Source organism: Schistocerca serialis, chromosome 2 (genome assembly GCF_023864345.2).
Source record: "Schistocerca serialis cubense isolate TAMUIC-IGC-003099 chromosome 2, iqSchSeri2.2, whole genome shotgun sequence".
NCBI lineage: Eukaryota > Metazoa > Arthropoda > Insecta > Orthoptera > Acrididae > Schistocerca > Schistocerca serialis.
This window is the reverse complement of record NC_064639.1, coordinates 415911943-415929712: the sequence shown is the minus strand read 5'-3', so window position 1 is coordinate 415929712 and position 17770 is coordinate 415911943. Positions and strand designations below refer to the sequence as shown.

General features: G+C 45.1%; 1 protein-coding gene and 1 pseudogene across 1 annotated transcript in view; both read left to right on the top strand.

Annotated features, from left to right (window-relative positions):
• Nucleotides 1-17770, top strand: part of LOC126457260 (regulating synaptic membrane exocytosis protein 2) — a 1246504-nt gene that overhangs the window by 146860 nt on the left and 1081874 nt on the right. The gene's annotated exons all lie outside the window — the stretch shown is intronic.
• On the top strand, nucleotides 1723-2487 carry LOC126457261 (40S ribosomal protein S2-like; annotated as a pseudogene).

The following is a 17770-nucleotide window of genomic DNA, read 5'->3' as shown; positions in this document are numbered from 1 at the left end:
CCAACACTTGCCTAAAGCGATCACGGAAAACCTGAAGCTGGATGACTGGACGGGGATTTGAAACATCATCCTCTTCGATGTGAGTCTAATGTGCTAACCACTGAGCCATCTCGCTCTATGAAGGGGAGAGAGGAAGTAATATGTTACCCAACTCTTCGCGGAATTTCAGTAACAAACCTGTCGGTGATGCACAACGGCTTTCTTGTGGCGTCTATCACTCGAGCTTGTCGCCTATGATTACAGGGTGTAAAAGAAAGCTGTTTACGATGTGTCACGGCTGATGTAGAGGACGTCAACAAGAACAATTTGATATAGGATACCTGTGGTCTCTAAAGTCGGGAAGCTACCTCAGATTGGTCTACGACGCCCACCTAAGTTACAGACGATGCCGCAGCGCTATTGTCTAAATACCCGCTTGTCCTCTTGTGCCACCGGCTTAGTCGGTCAGATTTTTTAATTTGTCTTTTATTTCACTAACATTAAGAATTTAAATTTTCGTGTGAAAGATATAAGACTTTTGTAAACGTTATGCAGAAACTTATTGCGTTTAAAATTCGGTCTAAACTTAACCCTTACAAGAACAGTAGCCACATAACAATAATCAATAAACCAATGATTCTTTAGAGAGTCGAATTTCCATGTGTAAAACAGTTCCAAAGGACGGATTATTTTACAAATTAGTTAATGCGATAAATATTTGACGTTAAGCATACAAGCGAGAAAAAGTTTGAAAGAGTCTTGAAATTATGTTAAAAAGTTTGTTGGACGTAGCTAAGCGTTCTCACTCACAAATACTGGATGAACGTAGTCTGTATGTTTGTATGCAGTGAATTAGGCTACCACAAGACATATACAGGGTGTTCTACCTAACTTTGCCACCTCATACGTTTCCAGAATGAAAGAAAATGTGAAAAATGCAATTTTCCAGGGATGTATCTATGTCACGGGCTCACACAATGGGCAGAAATGCACAAATCACTAGAAGTAAACAAACATCATTTTCAACACAAAGTTACGTTTTCTTAAACGGCACATGTATGTTCTTTCTACTAAAATGAAAACTAGAGGTACAATTAGTGATGACAGATTTGGTTTCACTGCTCTAAACCTTATACCTTCTGGGATACTTAGACTTAAAATAATGGAAACGGTGCCACAGTTTCTGCCGTAATGCTGTAACGCCGTAATGCGGGTTGCGTATACTGTCCTGAAACCTGCTGTAGGCAACCCTTGCTCTTGGAATTACGGCAGAAACTGCAGCGCCGTTGCCCTCCTTTAAAGCCCACGTATTCCAGAAGGTATGAGGTTTAGAACAGTGAAAACAATTTTTCCGTCTCTAATTGTACCTCTACTTTTCATTTCCGTAGAAGAAACATACACGCACCGTTTGAAAAGCAAAACTATGTGTTGAAAGTTAAGTTTGTTTACATTTGTGGATTGTGCATTTCTGCCCGTTCTGTGAGCACCTGACATAGTTTGGCCAGTTGCATTTCTCACGTTTTATTTCGTTTGGCTGAACGATGGTGCGGCCAGCAGCTCTGCCAGTCTCGGTAAATCTCAGTTTTCTCGGTCCGTCTCGAAACTACTCACCACAGAGCGACATTTGATTTAGCAGTATAGTATGACACTATTTCGTCCGGCATTTGGTGCGGCATTTTGTAGTTCGTGCGACTTCCCTCAGTTCGCCAAAATCGTATCAATTGACAGAAGAGTATACCAAACATGGCGGACGCTGATCCAGCCGGTGGACGAGAGGGTTTTTGTGGTGGTTTTGGTTTCAGAGGTGGTCGTGGACGCCCAAGGCGCTGTGGTCGTGGTAAAGGTCACGTCCTAGGCCATGGAGGCAAAGAAACCGAGAAGAAATAGATTCCTGTTACGAAACTGGGTCCATTGGAGATGAATGAGAAAATACGCACACTTGAGCAAATATCTTGTTTTCTCACTGTCAGTTAAGGAGTTTGAAATAACTGATTTATTCCTTGGCACCTTTTTGAAAGATGAAGCTCTTAAAATCATTCCAGCACAGAAACAAACCCGTGCTGGCCAGAGGACAAGATTCAAAGCATTTGTTGTTATTGGTGGCTCAAATGGGCACATTGGGCTTGGTGTGAAGTGTTCCAAGGAAGTTTCTACAACTATTCGTGGAGCAATTGTTCTTGAAAAGCTGTCTTCTGTGCCGGTTCGAAGAGGTTACGGTGGTAACAAGATCGGAAAACCACACACAGTGCCTTGCACGGTAACTGGAAAATGCGGCTCTCTTCATGTGCGCCTCATTACAGCACCTCGTGGTACACGTATTGTGTCAACACCAGAACCGAAGAAGCTCTTGCAGATGATAGGTATTGAAGAGTGCTATACATCAGCTCGTGGCTCGACTGGAACCTCACAAAACTTTGTTAAGGCAACACACGCGCTACTGCAAAAACTTACACATTTCTCACTTCAGATTTGTGTAAAGAGCAGCCTCTCACGAAGACACCTTACTAGGAATTTGCAGATTACTTATAGAAGAATAATCAGCACAGTTTATCCTTCACTATTTGTTCGTGACATAAAGGAAGTTCAGAAGTCCTGTGAGTGTTTGCGTAAAGAAAAGGCAGTCCAGCGATCTGTCGTCGTAATTGTTTGAAAGTGAATAGCAATCACAGAGAAGAAGGATGAGAACTCTAAGTACCTATTATCTACTCGCATGATTGACGACTACGTAAATCTGCTATGAAACAAAATTACAACGTGATGCAGAAAGAATTTAAAGATTTAGTTGACGAGCTAAAACTTATAACTATTGACAGACGAGATGTACGGGATTCATTGTCATGTACATCAAGAAGTACATTATGTTAAATATGAAGGCATGAAACACGTAATGGAATTCTTGGTGCGAATAGTAAATTTTCTGAATGCGCACGCATTATTACATCGTCAGCTGCAACAATTTTTGATGGTACTGGAGGAAGACTACGGAGACGTTGTATGCAGGTTCATCAGTAACAGTCTAAGAAGCTTGTAAGGATGTTTCAGGGTAGGTCGTGCTGAAAAATAATTGTTAAGGAAAAAGTTCCATACGTAGCGCCGGTTTCCCAGATAATTAGCATTGAAGTTAGTCAATCAGGCGGTTGCATGCGCAAATTCAAGCTTCGCGGCTGGTACAATTAGTTTCAGTTGTTCTCATAGCGTATTTGATAGCGCACAATACTGCTCAGCCTTTGGCTCGGTGTCGATTTTTACTGCCGCCCCATGCCCAACTTTTGTATCGATGTATTGTTCGGTTTAAGGAAACCAAACGAAAAACACGTTTGGAGAATCTGCCTCTAGCGCACCGCTTGAATTTGCGCGCGCAACGGCCTGATTGACTAATTTCAATGTTGTGAATCTTGAGTTTCTCCCAGCGTATTTGATAATCAAAATATCCACGGGTATGCTGCCGGTCTATAGTGTCCAACGGGCACAATATTTCGGCGATCATACATGTCGCCATCATCAGGTGAACTGACGGACTGAGCTCCTGTGAACGTGCCGGCACGGAGATCCGTACGCTATGGCTGCTCAGAGGGAACTGGGTTCGGTCGCGGCGGCGGCAGATTTACACTCCTGGAAATTGAAATAAGAACACCGTGAATTCATTGTCCCAGGAAGGGGAAACTTTATTGACACATTCCTGGGGTCAGATACATCACATGATCACACTGACAGAACCACAGGCACATAGACACAGGCAACAGAGCATGCACAATGTCGGCACTAGTACAGTGTATATCCACCTTTCGCAGCAATGCAGGCTGCTATTGTCCCATGGAGACGATCGTAGAGATGCTGGATGTAGTCCTGTGGAACGGCTTGCCACGTCATTTCCACCTGGCGCCTCAGTTGGACCAGCGTTCGTGCTGGACGTGCAGACCGCGTGAGACGACGCTTCATCCAGTCCCAAACATGCCAGGGTAGTTGACTTACACCTTCTAGAGCACGTTGGGTGGCACGAGATACATGCGGACGTGCATTGTCCTGTTGGAACAGCATGTTCCCTTGCCGGTCTAGGAATGGTAGAACGATGGGTTCGATGACGGTTTGGATGTACCGTGCACTATTCAGTGTCCCCTCGACGATCACCAGTGGTGTACGGCCAGTGTAGGAGATCGCTCCCCACACCATGATGCCGGGTGTTGGCCCTGTGTGCCTCGGTCGTATGCAGTCCTGATTGTGGCGCTCACCTGCACGGCGCCAAACACGCATACGACCATCATTGGCACCAAGGCAGAAGCGACTCCAATCGCTGAAGACGACACGTCTCCATTCGTCCCTCCATTCACGCCTGTCGCGACACCACTGGAGGCGGGCTGCACGATGTTGGGGCGTGAGCGGAAGACGGCCTAACGGTGTGCGGGACCGTAGCCCAGCTTCATGGAGACGGTTGCGAATGGTCCTCGCCGATACCCCAGGAGCAACAGTGTCCCTAATTTGCTGGGAAGTGACGGTGCGGTCCCCTACGGCACTGCGTAGGATCCTACGGTCTTGGCGTGCATCCGTAAGTCGCTGCGGTCCGGTCCCAGGTCGACGGGCACGTGCACCTTCCGCCGACCACTGGAAACAACATCGATGTACTGTGGAGACCTCACGCCCCACGTGTTGAGCAATTCGGCGGTACGTCCACCCGGCCTCCCGCATGCCCACTATACGCCCTCGCTCAAAGTCCGTCAACTGCATATACGGTTCACGTCCACGCTGTCGCGGCATGCTACCAGTGTTAAAGACTGCCACGGCAAACTGGCTGACACTGACGGCGGCGGTGCACAAATGCTGCGCAGCTAGCGCCATTCGACGGCCAACACCGCGGTTCCTGGTGTGTCCGCTGTGCCGTGCGTGTGATCATTGCTTGTACAGCCCTCTCGCAGTGTCCGGAGCAAGTATGGTGGGTCTGACACACCGGTGTCAATGTGTTCTTTTTTCCATTTCCAGGAGTGTAAATACCCTCCGCCCGCGGCGCGCTCCCTCCGCCGTCCGCGCCCCGCGCCAGGGTCGCACAGTGGAACAGATTGCGACGGCGTCTGAGATGACGTCGGTGTGATGGCTCTGTCCGCCGTGGTCGTCACAACTATACGTTTGCTCGATTTACTCTTGATTAACCCGATCGCTGGTTCCCAAGCCTTGCTAAGATTATAGCCACAGTCACGGTTTATGAGGTCGTCATTGGTGCGAATTTCGATGGCCTCTCTAACAACGCTGTCCCAGTATCTCGACGTCTGTACCAGAATCCTCGTGCGGTCATACTCCATGGCGTGATTTTCCGACAAACAATGTTCAGCGACCGCCGACTTGCTCGGATACATCAGTCGAGTGTGCCTCTGGTGTTCACGGTATCGATCCTCGACGGTACGCATCGTCTGACCAATATACGACTTGCCACATTGACACGGAATCTGGTACACGCCGGCCTTCCTCAAACCGAGGTCATCTTTGGCGCTCCCCACCAGTGCACGAGTTTTGTTTGGAGGACAAAACACGGTTCCGACCCGGTGTTTCTTCAGAATGCGGGCGATTTTCCCCGATAGTGCGCCTGTGTATGGAATAAATGCAGTGCCTACCTCCTCCCTCGTGACTTCATCCATCTCAACAGGTTATGCTGCAGTGGTTGGGCGGAGAGCACGTTGAATCTGCCACTCTGAGTACCCATTTTTTCGAAATACAGTTCTCAGATGTTCCAATTCCTGGGGTAGACTCTCTGCGTCAGAGATAGTGCGCGCCCTATGTACTAGAGTTTTAAGTACCCCATTCCTCTGTGAAGGGTGGTGGCAGCTGTCTGCGTGCAAATACAGATCAGTGTGCGTAGTCTTCCGTTACACCCCATGACCTAGGGTGCCGTCAGCCCTTCTCTTGACCAAGACGTCAAGGAAAGGTAATTTACCCTCCGTTTCAGTCTCCATAGTGAATTTGATGTTGGGGTGTATGGAGTTTAGATGTGTAAGGAAGTCAAGGAGTTTATCCATACCATGTGGCCAGATGACGAACGTGTCGTCCACGTAACGGAAAAAGCAAGTAGGTTTCCATACGGATGACGACAGGGCTTCCTCCTCGAATTTCTCCATGTACAAATTCGCTACCACCGGTGAGAGTGGGCTACCCATGGTGACTCCCTCCGTTTGTTCGTAGTATTCTCCATTAAAAAGAAAATACGTGGAAGTCAAGACATGCCTAAAAAGTTCAGTGGTCATCTCGTCAAACTTCTGACTAATCAATTCTACTGACTCTCGCAGGGGTACCGTCGTAAACAAGGAAACGACGTCAAAACTCACCATGATATCTGACTCATCCAACCTGAAGCTATCAAGGCGTTTAACAAAATCCACGGAATTACGGATGTGATGAGGGCATTTACCCACATAAGGACTTAATATTCCCGTCAGGTATTTGGCCAACAAATATGTAGGTGCCCTGATGTTGCTGACAATGGGGCGTAATGGTACCCCCTCTTTGTGAACCTTCGGGAGTCCATATAGTCTAGGCGGTACCGGACCTTGGGGATACAATTTCTTAGCGTCACCCTCCGGTAAATCTGCGTCCTTGAGAAGCGCCCTTGTCTTGTTCTCCACCTTCTTTGTGGGGTCAACGCTCATCTTCCGGTAGGAATCGTCATTTAGCAGGCTCTGCATGTTATCAGTGTAGTCCTTATGGGAGACAACAACTGTAGCATTGCCTTTGTCAGCCGATAAGACAACAATTTAAGAGCGCTCCCTCAGATCACGAATGGCCGCCCTCTCTTTACTGCTGATATTTGACTTCATCGGCTTGGATTTCGTCAACGCATGACAAGTTTCACGACATATTTCCTCGGCTGATTCTGGCGGAAGTCGAGCTGCAACCTGTTCAACAGCACTAACAATTTCTGCGACCGGAGTGAACTTGGGGGTGGGAGCGAAGTTGAGACCTTTCTGCAAAACTGAGACCGCATCATCATTCAACACCAAGCCACTCAAATTGATGACAGTCTTGAACGGAACCTGCAGGGATGGTTTGTCAAGGAGGCGTGAGAACTTAGCTGTTTGACGTCCCGTAGCCTTCTTATGGGCGGAATCAGCTGACACGCAGGTGACACCATCAATCCAATCCCAGGAACAAGAAGTGAACTTACTAGCCAGTTGCAAATGTAGTTTGAGTAATTCCTGTGAGATGAACTCAATGCTCCGGCGGGTGAATTGCACTCTCTCACGTACCAATGCGAGGCTGGTTCGTTTCTTGATTCTCTTAGCTGCTGCAGAATCGATGTGATGCATAACCTTAGCAAAATTTGGAACAACATTCTCGGAACGACATCTCTTTAGAAAGGCAAGAGTACTTAGCAAACGACATCTACGGAGAGCTTCGAGGAGGAAGCCCTGTCGTCATCCGTATGGAAACCTACTTGCTTTTTCCGTTACGTGGACGACACGTTCGTCATCTGGCCACATGGTATGGATAAACTCCTTGACTTCCTTACACATCTAAACTCCATACACCCCAACATCAAATTCACTATGGAGACTGAAACGGAGGGTAAATTACCTTTCCTTGACGTCTTGGTCAAGAGAAGGGCTGACGGCACCCTAGGTCATGGGGTGTATCGGAAGACTACGCACACTGATCTGTATTTGCACGCAGACAGCTGCCACCACCCTTCACAGAGGAATGGGGTACTTAAAACTCTAGTACATAGGGCGCGCACTATCTCTGACGCAGAGAGTCTACCCCAGGAATTGGAACATCTGAGAATTGTATTTCGAAAAAATGGGTACTCAGAGTGGCAGATTCAACGTGCTCTCCGCCCAACCACTGCAGCACAACCTGTTGAGATGGATGAAGTCACGAGGGAGGAGGTAGGCACTGCATTTATTCCATACACAGGGGCACTATCTGGGAAAATCGCCCGCATTCTGAAGAAACACCGGGTCGGAACTGTGTTTTGTCCTCCAAACAAAACTCGTGCACTGGTGGGGAGCGCCAAAGATGACCTCGGTTTGAGGAAGGCCGGCGTGTACCAGATTCCGTGCCAATGTGGCAAGTCGTATATTGGTCAGACGATGCGTACCGTCGAGGATCGATACCGTGAACACCAGAGGCACACTCGACTGATGTACCCGAGCAAGTCGGCGGTCGCTGAACATTGTTTGTCGGAAAATCACGCCATGGAGTATGACCGCACGAGGATTCTGGTACAGACGTCGAGATACTGGGACAGCGTTGTTAGAGAGGCCATCGAAATTCGCACCAATGACGACCTCATAAACCGTGACTGTGGCTATAATCTTAGCAAGGCTTGGGAACCAGCGATCGGGTTAATCAAGAGTAAATCGAGCAAACGTATAGTTGTGACGACCACGGCGGACAGAGCCATCACACCGACGTCATCTCAGACGCCGTCGCAATCTGTTCCACCGCGCGACCCTGGCGCGGGGCGCGGACGGCGGAGGGAGCGCGCCGCGGGCGGAGGGTATTTAAATCTGCCGCCGCCGCGACCGAACCCAGTTCCCTCTGAGCAGCCATAGCGTACGGATCTCCGTGCCGGCACGTTCACAGGAGCTCAGTCCGTCAGTTCACCTGATGATGGCGACATGTATGATCGCCGAAATATTGTGCCCGTTGGACACTATAGACCGGCAGCATACCCGTGGATATTTTGAACTTCAATGTTAATTTAATCGGAAACGGCACGAAGTATCGAATTTTTTCTCAACAACTATTTCTCAGCACAACCTACCCCGCAACATCCTTACAAGCATTGTAGACTGTTCCTGACCACTCTGTATTATTGCAAAGTACACTACTTAAGTGATGCGACATGACTGGAACAATTTTAGATTTAAGACTCGCTATTGTTGATTTTCTCCGGTCACGAAAGCCGATAACGGCCAGGAGTGTGGTTTGCTGAACACATGCTCCTGCATATCCGCATCCAGTGACGCCTATGGGATGATGATGACACAGCAGTCAGTAGGTAGCACCGGGTCTTCAAGGCCCCTTCGGACGGAGTTACTGTTGTATTCCTGAAGAAAAAAGGAAAGCAAGAACAAAAATTAGAAGATCCGGAATGGATTTCAGACCTTCCATTTTGAATATAGTGCACTGCAGACTGCACTCAGTAAGACGTTGCAAGGCGAGAAGGAACTTATTTCTGATTTCATGGCGAAAGTAAATGCATTTAAAAAGGAAATCACGTTGTGGAAGGGACATGTTCTGACAAGGAACAATATCCATTTCCATAAGCTCACTGTTATTAAAGAAAACGCAAATTGTGGACAATCAGTTTCGGCGTTGAAGAAATTGCACGAATACCTTTCTGAAAGTATGAGGACACAGCTAACCGTACATCCGTCTCTAACGTGTTTTCGAGAACGTCTACCATTTCAGCTGAAAGGGCCCTTGTGCATCTGCATAGGAATTAGTCGATTTGCAATGTAATTCCCGATTAAAACACAAATTCACTTATGCTCAAACTGTCCAAGAGTTCTACGTTGATTTCCACATCTCCATACTGAGATTTGAAGCTAAATAAGTCACGATTACATGACAATCTGTGCGACGAAAATCTGCGCAACTGGCTGTTTGCAAACAGTTTGGTCGAGGTATGAATTTTATTATGTCTTCAGCGCGTCAAAAATAAATAAATAATTCTAAATATTAGTTTTGTTTGTGAGATGTGTGGTTGAGAAATACGATATATAATACTAGCTGTATGCTGCATCCGGCACTTTTGCATTTCCACCCCCCTCCACCCGCCCCGCTTCGCCCTTTTCCTGATCAGACAGGGTGGTGTGGTAGACGGGGGAGTGTGCACTCAGACGAGGGAGATTCGCATGTATGCATGAGCACCTCACAGGAGTCGAGTTCTTGGCTGTCCTTGATATACACAAATTATAGATGTAGCACATGTCTTCCAGTGTTAAACGTTTAACCTAAAACTATACCTCTTAATGAGTAGATTATGACAGCATTTCAAAATTTTTACATTCAGCCGATAATTATATGAATTAAAATCATATTTTTGTTGCTCCTGGAAGCCGTTAGATACCTAGGTAATCTACAACTAGGACCATGAACCGCTTTAGCTGTTTAGTAATATAGGTGCCAGAGAAACCGAACGTTCTATTTGTTAAATTTACTTTGCTAAAATTCCCAAATATTGAGTTAACGTTTACGCAGACGTCAATCGTACAGTCTGTAAATGCAAGAACAAGACAATTTATTGTCATACTTTGGGTCCTAATAGAGCTCCGCAAGCTCTTGACAATGACATCCGAATCGGTGTCCTAGCTAAAAGTTTTTCCGTGCTACACCAGCTTATAATTTTACACAAACCTAATTCGTAATAATCACGCGCAGGCGCATGCGCCTTCACTGGTACGACGACGTCACAGGCAAAACAAATACTGCGTGACGAGCACGTAATCAGCGATTCAAATCTGACGGTATTTCTGTCACGCAAGAAAGTTCTACCGACGAACGAATAGATGTTTTCGTGTCAAACCCAGCAAGTACAGCTGAAGATGTCATCCTTACTACACACACGGAAGTGACAAAAATCGTGGGATACTTCCTAAATATCACGTCGCGCCTACTTTTGCTTCTATAGCCGTCCATTATTACGAAAGTGTTGCCGGTAGATGTTTTTGTGCACGAATTGATCTCTCGATTATGTTCGATGAGATTCAAGTTAGAAGATCTGCGTACCGAAATCAATCTCTCGAGTTGTCCAGAATGTTCTTCAAACCAATCGCAAACAACTGTGGCCCAGTGTCATGGTGCATTGTCATCTGTAAAATTTACATCGTTGTTGAATGACTTCAAATATTTTCCAAGTAGCTGAACATAACCATTTGACCAGAAGACCCTGTCGATTCTGCGTAAACACAGCCCACACCATTATAGAGCCACCACTAGCTTGCACAGTGCCTTGTTGATAACTTGGGTCCATGGCTTCATGGTGTCTGCGCCACATTCAAACCGTACCATGAGATCTTACCAACTGAAATCGGGACTCATCTGACTAGGCTACGGTTTTCCAATCGTCTAGGGTCCAACTGATATGGTCACGAGAACAGGAGAGGCGCTGCAGGCGATGTCGTGCTGTTAGAGGAGGAACTCGCGTCTGTCGTCTGCTGTCATAGGCCAGTAACGCCAAATTTCGCCGCACTGTCCTAAGGGATACGTTCGTCGTACGTCCCTCATTACATTCACACATTGGTGAACTGATCCAGCCCATTTGTACCTGAAGTAGCTAAAACAACCATGTCCAGTCCGTAACCTGTTGAGGCGGCACCAGAGGTTCCTCGGTAGGTCAAAACCTTTTGGCTTGTTTGTGGGATCAAGGTGATGGGCTCTTTGTTCCCAGTGTTTTTGTTGTCCATTCATGCTTCCAGCTTTCATTTAGATCAAAACCATCCGCAATGAGTTGTCCTGCAGTAACACTTGCTGGTCTTGATCGCAATCGTTGCTGTGGCGGATGACAGAATTCCTGGTGCAGTGGTACAGAGGGTGATGCAGAGATTTTCTGGGCCTCCCTCAGTGGAGTTTGTTTCCGCCTTAAGTGAGGTGGAGGGATGTGACTCAGTACAGGTAACCAGTGGCATGGGGTTGATTTGGTTCAAATGGCTCTGAGCACTATGGGACTTAACTTCTGAGGTCATCAGTCCCCTAGAACTTAGAACTACTTAAACCCAACCAACCTAAGGACATCACACACATCCATGCCCGAGGCAGGATTCGAACCTGCGACCGTAGCGGTCGCGCGGTTCCAGACTGTAGCGCCTAGAAGCGCTCGGCCACCCCGGCCGGCGGGTTTGATTTGATGGAACCAGTAATACAGCGCATTGTGTCGTTAAGTTTTGTGTCTACCTTCTTCACATGGACACTTTGCAACCAGACAGGTGCACAGTAGTCAGCAGCAGAGTACACAAGACTGATGCCAGTTAAACGCAGACAGTCAGCAGAGGCTCCCCAGGTTGTACCACTGAGCTTATGTAGTATGTTGTTCCTTGCAGCAACTTTATGAGAAAGCTTGGTGATGTGCTCTTTGTAGCTCAGGGTTCTATCTAGAGTGATTCCGAGATATTTTGGGAAAGGATTGTACCTCAATGTTTGTCCATTGAGCAGAGCTCTTGGTTTGTAGTTCGAAGCACGATTCGCTAGATGGAAACAGGAGATTTAGTTTTTGATGGGATCAATCTCCAGGTCTTAAAGAAAGTTGACATCATCTCCAGATCCTCCGTAAGATTTCGTTCACCATCTTCGAAATTACTGCTCTTTGCTACCAGTGCGATGTCATCAGTATAGATGAATTTAGTTGATACAGTGGTTGGTAAATCATTAATGTATATGTGAATATCGCTATCCTATAACCTCAGTGTATGAGACCTACACTGTCTTCCATCATGCCGCGTGGAGTAGGTTACGTGATATAGCAGAATCATCTTCCCCACCCCCTGAGGGCTCCACAGTGGAGAAGACGAGTGGCTGTCGGTGAGTGGGAGAGGCGGCAGCCGTGACGCCCCCTCTGCGGCAGCGCGTGGTCGCGGCCCGCTGCCGCTCGCAGTATGTGGGTCAGCGCGGTGCAGCCGAGTGCAGTCGCAGCGGGGGCGCCACGGCTACAACGCCTCATTACGCCGCCTGCACTGCCCTGCTGTCTCCCTCCCTCGTCTTCGTCAGACCGCTTTCCCTTCCAAGCCTTGTGCTTGCACACTGTACGAGCATTACTTCTAAATAACTCACACAACCTAATACGAGACTATTATAATTGATGTTCGATGTGGTGTCAGTTCTTTCGGACATTCCGTCCGACCCAGATTCCCCGACTGTCACTTTCTACTGACTTAGCAACACCTTCCTACGAACCCCTTACTCTCAGTCACTGATACAGGTAACGGATCGGGCATGGTGTGCATCCGCACTGAAAGAATGGATCACTACGAGTAAGAGGTCCACGGCTATGTGACGATACCGCAATTGTAACAGGCTGGAAATTAAATGATCGTATGGCATTTATTGCCCGGGATATCCCCTTCTGGATTCGGCCGCCGTATTTGGTCTATTTAGTTGACGCCACGTCGGCGACTTGCGTGTCAATCATGATGAAAATGATGATGAAGGGCACACAACACACAGTCCCCTGTCGGGAATCGAACCCGGGCCCCCTTGCGTGGTAGACGGTAAAGCTAAGCTACCGCTACGCTACGGGGGCGGACAACAGGCTGGAAATTTGGGGGGAAGGGGAAGCGTGCTCGGATGGCCGAAGCAGTTACGGCGCCCGTTCGCGCAAAGCGGAAAATCCGGGTCCGTTTGCCGGTTCGACTCAAATTTTCACATGTTACCACTGATAACCCAAATGCGGCTATGGCCATTAAAACCTTTGAACGTTCGGTAAAGTTTTATCGGTACAGTATTACAGTCTTCATTCTGCCGAACTTTGTATTAAATTGCCAATATCCCTTAAACTAGTTCCATTCAGTTCTCCTTTTTCTGTGCTGTATCTATCGTTATACCTCTTACCTGAATCCCTCTTACTCTTAATACGGCTGGTCCCGGCGGAGGTTCGAGTCCTCCCTCGGGCATGGGTGTGTGTGTTTGTCCTTAGGATAATTTAGGTTAAGTAGTGTGTAAGCTTAGGGACTGATGACCTTAGCAGTTAAGTCCCATAAGATTTCACACATATTTGAACATTTTTGAACTCTTAATAACCTGTTCTACAAAGTCTAATCTCTCTCTATAGTCCGCCTCGTTAACTGAACTCTCAGCTCAGTTTACTGTCCTCCGAACAAACTTAATAATCTTTGATGCAGAGTTATGTGCTATCTTGACACATGGATTGATCTACATAATAAACAAATCTTATGCTCCGAGTATGAGAAGGCCGAACCCAGCAAAAACACTTTATGAAAATTTTGCCTCCATTCAACCACCATAAAGAAAAGAAGGCTGGTTTCCTAGCCACACATTTTAATAAGAGTTTCAAATACTATACTGACTTAACAGAGTAACAGAAAAACGAAAGTCTGATGAATGAACCACGGATATAAGGCTCTAGATAAGTGTGATCAATAAAGGAAATATAGATCTAGAGAGGTTTAGAGAAAAAATATCTAGAATGGTAGGTCAGTCAGAACGAGAGAATAAGAAGAACAGGAAAATTATTTTGCATCGAAATGTGCAAGTCAGAGTCACAAAATGAAGGAATACTTAGCAAGAGAAAAAGATTTAACAAGAAAAGTCATTTATATACTTGTAACCCATAGGCGTCTGCAAATAAATTGTGCAGTCCAGACAAGATATCGTTCTGTTTTTATAGCGACAGGTGAAGGAAATGGTCTTCTTCAGGGAACATAGGAATCCAAGACAACGAGCAAGTCAAAAGTTTTCATAAGTTAGAAAGTTTTAGTAGCCATCTCGTTCTGAAGAAAGCTATCTTGCAGAGGCCAACATGCTTCTCATGCCTGTCTTATTATTGCCTCTATGTCTAGACCTGTTTGTAGTACCAAACAAGCATTTCATTCCTTCAATTGTGGCTTTCTCCAGCTTTGAATTTTAGTCCCTTTTTACAATGGAAAGATACATGTGGCCATTTTGATAAGTCTTGAAAGCCTTACACACCTTGAACATTTATAGTAGAAAGTCTACAATTTTGTCTGCGTTTGTGTCAAATGAAATGCAAAAAAAATATCAACCATAGAATTCTTTTGTTTATTATCCACCTGGTTGTAGGTTTTAGACGAACTGTTGGTGTGACTGGAAAAATTGACGGTTTCTTTCAATTCTAGGTTATTAACTACGCCAAAGACAAAATCCAGCAATTCTGTAGTTTTTTAATCGTTTTCTTTTGCTGACTTTCAACGATTGTACAAAAATATGAGCACTTTCCACATAACTATTAAAATAAGGTGCCTGTGGAAGGATGAATGTTTTTTATTTATTACAGGCCGACTGATCAGTGTAGGTTCAATATCATGCAAATATAACACACTTCTATAATCGAGTTTTCCTTTATATCGTTTTACTAAACGAACAGTGTAAATGATGCTTAATCCAAGTAGACAGAAATATATTGTGGACATGACAGACGAGTGTAAGTTGGACATTTTGAAAATGATACGCCCACACTAGCTGCAATAAGTTTTATATTCTTTACGAAAGCTGTTTCGGCTTTATTGCCATTCTCAAGTGCCCTGCGAATACAACATAGGTGACACTATCTATATATGTGGCGGTTGCCCATGTCAGTAATTATACATTGTAATTTTACATTGGTACTTGCGTCTAGTTTGATTTGACGTCTATAGTAAACTGCCACTATGTAATTCGCAGTGATTACGTAACATACAGTAATTATCAATCTATGGAATACGTTTCGACATATATTTGACTGATAGTTTACTATAAAGTATGATCTGACATTTATTTGACACTTCGTTTACACAGAGCATCATAGTAAACGAGCTATTCCATACGTTGATAATTACTATATGTCACGTAATCACTACAAATTTGACAATAACAGTCTACTATAGATGCAATATGGACACCAAATCAAACTGTACGTAAGTATCAATGTAAAATAACAATGAACATTTATTCACACGGACATTCGTCATATATGTAGATAGTGTCATCAACGTTGTACTCGCAGTTCACATGAGAATGGCAATAAAACCGAAACAGCTGTCATAAAGAACTTATTGCAGGTAGTGTTGACCTACCATTTTCAAAATATCGTACTGTGACATGTACTATGCTGCGAGCCCAGTCAAACGTAAGAAAGCAAGTTGGACAGTTTATTTCTAGATTTCGTAAATGAACAATTTCTGCTTCATACATTGTAATTACGGCTGTATTACTGTAAATATAATCAGTATTGGTAAATTGCTGCAGCAAGACAGCTCTTAAAAGTTCCAGCGGTTCTGCTGGGTAAATCACTCGGCAGCGTTTCGAAAAGCAAAAATCTCCGGCAAGAATGTAGAGATGACTATACCACATAAAGATATGATACATATCACACTTCTATTAGCCTATGGGTCGATTCCTAATCTGCGTCTTCTTTAATCTTTACGTTAAGGGAGGCGCCACATAATGAGAACAGTTGAAACACTCGTTCGAGGCAACGGACAGAATCCAAGCTCTCTTAGCGATGTGCGGGGTGCGAGACAAATCACGCGGCTTATTGTCCCACTGGTGAACAAGGAAACCTTTGTGGGTGGACCCAGATCAATTCACGGCAGTGGTACACTTTTGAAACTTTCCTAATAAGGTTTGCCAGACTGGCTTTTAACCTTGGGAGACGTCCGAAGTTGTCGCTTCTCCAACATCAAAGATAAATACCCCGTAACAATCTAACTACATTTAGAAAGATTCCAACATCCGATCACTGGACTGGCCAAGGCACACCACCAACAATCGCCAAATGGTCCCTTGCTAGTTCTGCAAAATTCTTCACAGAGACCAAACGGCATACCATTTCGAAGCTATGTAGGTAGCGTCAAAATCAAAGCACTTTAAACTTCCACCAAAAAGTTGCAGAATTTTAATCGTCTCTAAGTCTGTATATTCCAACTGTATCCGCATGGTTAATCTGCAGTGCACACTTAACCATTTAAGGTAATTTTTTTTCTTCTAGCATAACATTGAAACAGATCACAGCAGTACTCTTGGGGAACAGTGATGAATAAACCAGTTCCATTTATTATTTATTTCTAAGTGCACCAAGAGCTACAGTGTGGTAAGTATTCAGACCAATGAATCAGGGGAAAAATTATGCGAGATAGATACGTTGTACTTCCAGTGGTATATATTTTTTCCATTGTCATTTACAATATTAAGTGTTTGACACTGCGTTAGTAGAAACGGTTTCAGACTATTTCTCGACATTTCCTCTTCCGAATTGCAAGTGGGAAAAATGAGCGCCTGAATCAGTCCGTGGGAGCTCTGATTTCTCCAGTTTTATTATGTTAGCCATTTCTCCCTGTGTAGATGGGGATCCATAAAATAGTCTGGAATTCGGAAGGAGAAAGCTGATGATTGATATTTCCTGAAAAGATCGCGGCGCAATGTAAAACGCCTTTGCTTTAATGACTGCCACCCCAACTAGCTTATCATATCGGTGGCACCTATTTTACGATAATACGACACCAGCTACTTTCTTTGGAACTTTCGATGTGCTCTGTCAACTTTACCTGGTAAAGACTCTCCCGTTTTGCCATTGTTATAAAGTAGAGTCTTTATTACAATTTCATCTGCCGATACTAGGAGGAAATAAGAGGATTTAGCAATCGTCGCATGTGCAGAATTTATTTTACTGCAAGAAGCTGATCATAAGAAAAATAAGAAGAAGACGCTGGTGAGCAACCTATCTTTTAAAAAATAGGGAGCAGTGTGGCGGGACAAAATTAATGTCTGATTTTAAAGCTTAATTGGAATACGAGCTATTTCATAGCTATTTCCGAATGAAAGTCACAAATTCGAATGGTTATTGATTTGTGTAGGCTCTATAATCTCCAAAGATTACTGTTCTATTATGCACCACCCCCAGTTATGTTTGTTTCTCTTTGCCGTTCACGACGAAAAGATGTCAATAAAAATTCCATTTTCATTTTTGCATTATATACATTAATTTCTAACGGCTCACTTGTTTCCCTCCAAGTGACTAATAATCTCAGTTTGTTCTTACAATCGTAGTTCGTAGGTTTCCATAAACATACCGCTCCTGATGAAACTCTATCAACTTTAATGCTGTCTCCGTATTCCACTCCATACTCCAGTATTT